The sequence below is a fragment of the Apium graveolens genome, chromosome 5 (assembly GCF_009905375.1).
Source record: "Apium graveolens cultivar Ventura chromosome 5, ASM990537v1, whole genome shotgun sequence".
Classification (NCBI taxonomy): Eukaryota; Viridiplantae; Streptophyta; class Magnoliopsida; order Apiales; family Apiaceae; genus Apium; species Apium graveolens.
This window is the reverse complement of record NC_133651.1, coordinates 10645768-10653067: the sequence shown is the minus strand read 5'-3', so window position 1 is coordinate 10653067 and position 7300 is coordinate 10645768.

The window sequence follows — 7300 nt, the reverse complement described above, 5'->3', positions numbered from 1 at the left end:
GGACTTTGTTCGAAAGTCTCTGCCATCCCTGATCACTGAGCATAACTCTTGAAATTTAGGTATCAGGACAACTCTCTCTCCCCCTCTTTCTCTGTCAACCCTCCCTCTCCACTCTACTGTATGTGTTAACTTATTTTCTCTTGGAGTTGGTTCGATTCCTTCTGTACCGTCCAATTTTTATTGCAATTGCATTTATATATATTCTTTTCCAACTACTTGGTATGCAACTAATTTTAATATTTATTTCTAATGCTTGTGCTGTTGAAGGCATGCATAGGATGAACATCAGGATAGTCAAGGAAGAATTCATTATTTGAGTCCTTACTATGCAATGTGGAATGCGCCGAGGCCGCGAACTTGAAATTGTCTCGTGATATAATGGAGAGGGTTTTGATTGATCGCTTATCGGGGAATTTTGTTGCCGACATTTTGTTATTTCTTAGGTTGTTATCATCGTGCTTATTATGAGGGGAAGAAGGTTTTATCTTTGAAAGATAAGAATTTGAGGGATGATATGATTTCCGTTATTAAGCAAGCAAAGAAATTGGCGGTTTCCTATTGTAGGATTCCTTTAGGGAACCTAATATGTTCCCGAATTGGGATAATACTAGTGGTTAAATAGTTGAATTGGGATTGCCGGAAAGTGACCGGAATCCGGCTAGATATTTTTTTTAAACCTGAAAATACAAACTTACGACGGTTGTTCATCGCAAATTCCGTTGTAAATAGGCCCTAATTCCCAAAATACGACGTTTTTTCTGTCAGAATTTACTAACTTACGACGTATAGTTGCGTCGTAAATTTATGTTTAATTTCATTAAATGTTGATAACTTACGACGGAATATACTCCGTCGTAAGTAGATTTATTATTTTATTGAGTATGTGAGCCCCTTCTTCCTAACTTGCGACACAATTTTATCTTGTGACGAAAAAACGAACTTACTACTCGACAAAAACGATGATTTTTTTCCGTCGTAAATGGCTCAATTACGACGATTTGAGTTCAAAAAAACCGTCGTAAATGGCCAGATTTGATTTGTTGTAGTGGTTTCCTTAAGACCTTTATATGCTATCAACGGTAGACATGAGAGAATGCATTCTAACTGAAATCATAAAATGCCAATTAATTTTCAAGCGCTATAAACTTTAGAAAAACATGCGCTAATATTCATTATAATCCGTTTTTAAGAAAATTTTCGAAATTTGGAGATGATGCATGCTTGATTAAAATAACAACAGAGTAACTTGAAACTAAATTCAAATTACTTGAAAAAATATATTATTAAAACTTAAGTTTACCCGGAATGTTGGCCTTCTGAAAAGCTGTGTACAAAGAAATACTTTTATGAAGTAAAGTTCTCCAATAAGCTCCATCCATAAGAATCATATTTTTAGCAGCGAGGTTACCAACTCATTTGGGTGCTTCAAGAACCATTCATGTAAACCCTCCTCACCAAAAAATGTCATCTTACTTATAAGGGGTTTATCAAAATAAGTTTGTAACTTATAAGTTAAAATTTTAATTCATAAATACATGTTCTTAAATATTAATATAAGTACTTAAAATTTTCACTACAAGAAAATAAGGCTAAATACAACTGCATAAATACAACCGGGGTCAAATACAACCATATCTGGTTGAATTTAGGATGCGCGGCTAAATTCAACCGCTGGCAGTCATATTTAAAAACGGTTGTATTTAGGCGGTCGAATTAAGAAGCAATTACAACCGCCTAAATACGACCGAACTCAATTACAGCCGGAAACGGTTGAATTTAGCCGCTCCACTAATTCAACCGTATTCCGTCTACTTTAGCCTCTCTTAAATTCAACCGAATAATTACAACCGAAACCTTTTACAACTGAAAACGGTTGAATTTAGCCTTGCCATAAAAATTTGAGGGAATTTTCCCGCCAATGGAATTTTCCCGCCAAAAAATGAGAGGGAAAAATTGGAGCCAAATATCAGCTCAAAATTTTAAAAAGTAATTTTTTAAAAAAAATCAGAAAAATAAAATTAATATTTTTAAATATTGCTAAAATATGTAAATAGAAATTAATTATACATTCATTCTAGATCTTGTAATTAATTTTTAATGTTTTTACATAAGTTTAACTATTTTCAATTATTTTTACAACAGTTGAATGTTCTGTAATTAATTTTGCTAAATTCAACCGCAAGTGGTTAGTTTATAATAATAATATATTCATCCTAATTCTTGTAATTAACTTTTTATTATTTTTACATATATTTAACTATTTTCGATTATTTTCGACTAGTACTTCTTACAAATGTTTAATCCCATATTGATGTTTCCATTTTTTTATAACTTTTGGGAATGATTCAAACTTACATAGTATTATGGTAATAATTTTAGAAAAAAAATAAATATATTTGCTTTGCTTTTTTAACCGTCAACTAGTAATTCGACCTGTACTTCTAGCTAGTGTTTAATCCCATATTGATGATTCAATATTTTAAAAAATATTAATGAATGATCCAACCGTACGGATGTCAAATCAGTAAATTTTAGTAATATGACAAAAATTTTAGAAAAAAAGAAATATATTTGGTTTCCTATTTTAACAGTCAACTATTAGTTTGACATTTACTTCTTACTAGTGTTTAGTCCCATACTGATGTTTCGATTTTTTTAAAATTATTTATGAATGATCCAAGCTTAAGGATGTCAACATATATATTTTAGTGATATGATAAAAAATTTAGAAAAAAATAAATATTTTTGGTTTCCTATTTTAACAGTCAACTTTTAGTTTGACCCGTACTTCTTACTAGTGTTTAGTCTCATACTGATATTTCGATTTTCTAAAATTTTTGTCATATCACTAAAATATAAAGATCTTGACATCCGTGCGGTTGGATCATTCATTAATATTTTAAAAAATATCGAATAATCAATATGGGATTAAACACTCGTTAGAATTACGGTTCAAATTACTAGTTGACTGTTAAAAAAACTGACCAAATATATTTATTTTTTTCGAAAATTTTTGTCATATCACTAAAATATACAGATCTTGACATCCGTATGGTTGGATCATTCATTAATATTTTTAAAAATATCGAATCATCAATATGAGATTAAACACTAGTTAGAAGTACGGGTCAAATTACTAGTTGACTCTTAAATAAACAAACCAAATATATTTATTTTTTTCTAAACTTTTTGCCATATCACTAAAATATACAGATCTTGACATCCGTATGGTTGGATCATTAATTATTATTTTTAAAAATATCGAATCATCAATATTGGATTAAACACTAGTAAGAAGTACATGTCAAATTACTAGTTGACGGTTAAAAAAGTAAACCAAATATATTTATTTTTTTCTAAAATTTTTGTCATATCACTAAAATTTACTGATTTGACATCCGTACGGTTGGATCATTCATTAATATTTTTTAAAATATCGAAACACCAATATGAGATTAAATACTAGTTAGAAGTACTGGTCAAATTACTAGTTGACTGTTAAAAAAGAAAACCAAATATATTTATTTTTTTCTAAAATTTTTGTCATATCACTAAAATATATAGATCCTGACATCCGTACGGTTGGATCATTCATTAATATTTTTAAAAATATCGAAACATCAATATTGAATTAAACACTAGTTAGAAGTACTGGTCAAATTACTAGTTGACTGTTATAAAACAAAACCAAATATATTTATTTTTTTCTAAAATTTCTGTCATATCACTAAAATATACAGATCTTGACATCCGTATGGTTGGATCATTCATTAATATTTTTAAAAATATCGAATCATCAATATGGGATTAAACACTAGTTAGAAGTACGGGTCAAATTAATAGTTAACTGTTAAAAAAACAAACCAAATATATTTATTTTTTTCTAAACATTTTGTCATATCACTAAAATATACAGATCTTGACATCCGTATGGTTGGATCATTCATTATTATTTTTAAAAATATCGAATCATCAATATTGGATTAAACACTAGTAAGAAGTACAGGTCAAATTACTAGTTGACGGTTAAAAAAGCAAATCAAATATATTATTTTTTTCTAAAATTTTTGTCATATCACTAAAATTTACTGATTTGACATCCGTACGGTTGGATCATTCATTAATATTTTTTAAAATATCGAAACACCAATATGAGATTAAACACTAGTTAGAAGTACTGGTCAAATTACTAGTTGACCGTTAAAAAAAAACCAAATATATTTATTTTTTTCTAAAATTTTTGTCATATCACTAAAATATATAGATCCTGACATCCGTACGGTTGGATCATTCATTAATATTTTTAAAAATATCGAAACATCAATATGGAATTAAACACTAGTTAGAAGTACTGGTCAAATTACTAGTTGACTGTTATAAAACAAAACCAAATATATTTATTTTTTTCTAAAATTTTTGTTATATCACTAAAATATATAGATCTTGACATCCTCATGGTTGGATCATTCATTATTATTTTTATTTTTAAAAATATCGAAACATGAATATGGGATTAAACACTAGTTAGAAGTACTGGTCAAACTATTTTTTGACTATTAGAAAGGCAAACCAAATATATTTATTTTTTTCTAAAATTTATGTTAAAATATATTCTAATATTTTATAATAAAACATTATTTTATAATCAAATAATTAAATAATCATAATATTCTAATTTTAATTTTCATAATGTAAAACTAAGGGGAACAAATATAAATTCACACTCCTAAATACAACCGATGACAGTTAAATTTAGTGTCATGTCAGCGATCCGCGTGATTTAGATCCAACGCACCAAATTGACCCACTTAAAAAATAATCCAATGGCTAGCTTTGTTTTTTATAAAAATAAAACTATAAATTAAAATAACTCCCCAACCCCACCCCACCCCATCTGTCACTTTCCCTCCCCCTGCCCCTCCCCTCCCCTCCCCTCCCCTCCCCTCCCCTGCCCTGCCTCTTTCTTCTTTTTTTTTTCTCCGGCTAACTTCTTTATTTTTCCGGCCAATCTCCTTTTCTTCGTTTAACAATCCCCTTCTCCATTTTGTCATCCCCATCGCATAAGCCATGGTTTGGTTTCCACATCCTTCGTGATTGTATATTCATGTATTGAATTTCAAGTTAGTTCACTATTCTTGTGAAACAACCTTGTTAGTTTTATACTGATGCAAGATGTACACGCACCATTTGATGCTTCTTCAGCAGACAACATAAGGCTGATGGAACATGCTGGTCGTTACGGTCATATATATCCAGTAGCTCTACTTTGCCATGATATCATGCCCCCTCCAGCTCAGGTTTGTTCTTCTAACTAATTTGTCATGGTTTATTCATCTAGGTTCCAATTCGCTGCCTTAAGCAACAGTAACTTTACAGGTAGAGAAAGAAATTGGAGAGAGGCGAGTTTTTGCTTTTCATGGGACTGGATTCTCAATAGCGCCCCCAATTAATTTTTATGACATTACTAATGGATGAAATTACTAATTTGATGTGTAAAAATAAACCGAAAACCCCAAATTTCGGCAATATCGGAGTTATTGGTTGCCGAACTTTTAAGCTTGCCGGAAACTTTTTTCGGCGAGTTTTTTTTTAAATCCGGTGCTCGTTATTTCGACCGCATTCGTTTGAAATAGGACAATATTTTCGACCATATCCGGTCGAATTTATATTTTAGGCGGACATTTCAATTTTTTTCAAAACTTCAACTTTTTGGGCGGGATTTTCAAATTTTAGGTGAAAAATAAATTCGACCGTTTTCGGTTGTATTTAAGCGGTCGAATTTAGTCGCTCCGTATACTAAATACGACCGTTTTACTAAATATTACTCGAGCAAATACAACCGGTCCAAAAACCGGTTGTATTTAGCTAAATACAACCGTTTCCGGTCGTATTTAGTTAAATACAACCACTTTTTGTCCGGTTGTATTTAGCCGTTTTTTTGTAGTGTTTTGAATTAAGATAAGTATATTTAAAAATTATTTATTTTATTTTATTTAAGTAAAAAACAATTCTGATTTACATCCACACACTTCTATACTATACTATTATAAGCAGAACACCCTTTATTTGGTAGTCGGTTACTCGGTACAGTTGTACCACAGTTGTTTGGTATGACAAATAACAACCGTCAGATCTAAAATCAGAAAGATGAGAACTGTTGGATGCAACAATAAAATATTATTATATTAATATTTTAAATGCTTTCATGGAATCAGGGTTCGAACCCCGTCAAGAGCTTAGTATATTTAAACCTTTATATTCTTTATTTTAACAATTTCTATAGGTTCAGGGTCAGGGCTCGAGTCCCGTGAACAACATATTATATTATATTATTTATTTTTAGTCAAGTCTTAAATTATTATAAAAATATATTATTATAACTTATTATATTATTTAATTTATTTTTCAACTATTGAAAATTATATTATAAAATATATTATTAAAAATTATCGAATGTTAAAAGCAATACGTGCATCGCACGGGTTATAGGCTAGTAAATAACTTATAAGTATTAGTTAACTTATCACTTTTAAGTGACTTTTTTATTTTAAGTCATAAGTTACTTATTTTAAGATTTTCAAACGAGCACTAAGTTCCATTTTTTGCCCGTAAATTAATAAAAGATAATATATAGAGAGTGTTAATTTGTTTATAAATGGCAAAGTTCCTGGTAGTAAAATTTCTTTAAACGTTCAACTTGACTAAATCACAACAATTATAGCTTAAAAAATGTTACGCCGCTATAGAGGAAGTGTGAACTCAATACAACACTAATAAATTTAATTGTTCAATAAGAACATATCAAATGAAGTTCCACACAAAATTTCAGCTTATGAAAACCTCTCCTTCAAAGAACTACAAATTAGGTATAGATAATATTCGATGCTCATATAATATAATTTAACAAAATAATTTAAATCTCAGAAAAAATGGGTTAATTCAAAGGAATACAAGTCTAGGATATTAGATTAATCATTGTCAACAAATACAGGACTCTTACTGTTTTTGAGCATTTTACATGTACAAATGCCAAGGAAATTATTATCAGAATTTCAATTATATTGTTCATCAATGATCGAGCAAAACTGTTTCGATTTTTATTTTGACTATTTAGCACCAAAGACTTGAATATGAACATTGGTGTCCGGATAATAAAATGTAATAATGGGACAGTTATATAATCATGATTAACAAAAACATGCAATAAACCAATAACAAAACAAAACACGAAGGCAGAAATAACAAGATATAATTAGTAACTGAATTGATAATAGGATAAAATCACTTAGCTCTATCATAA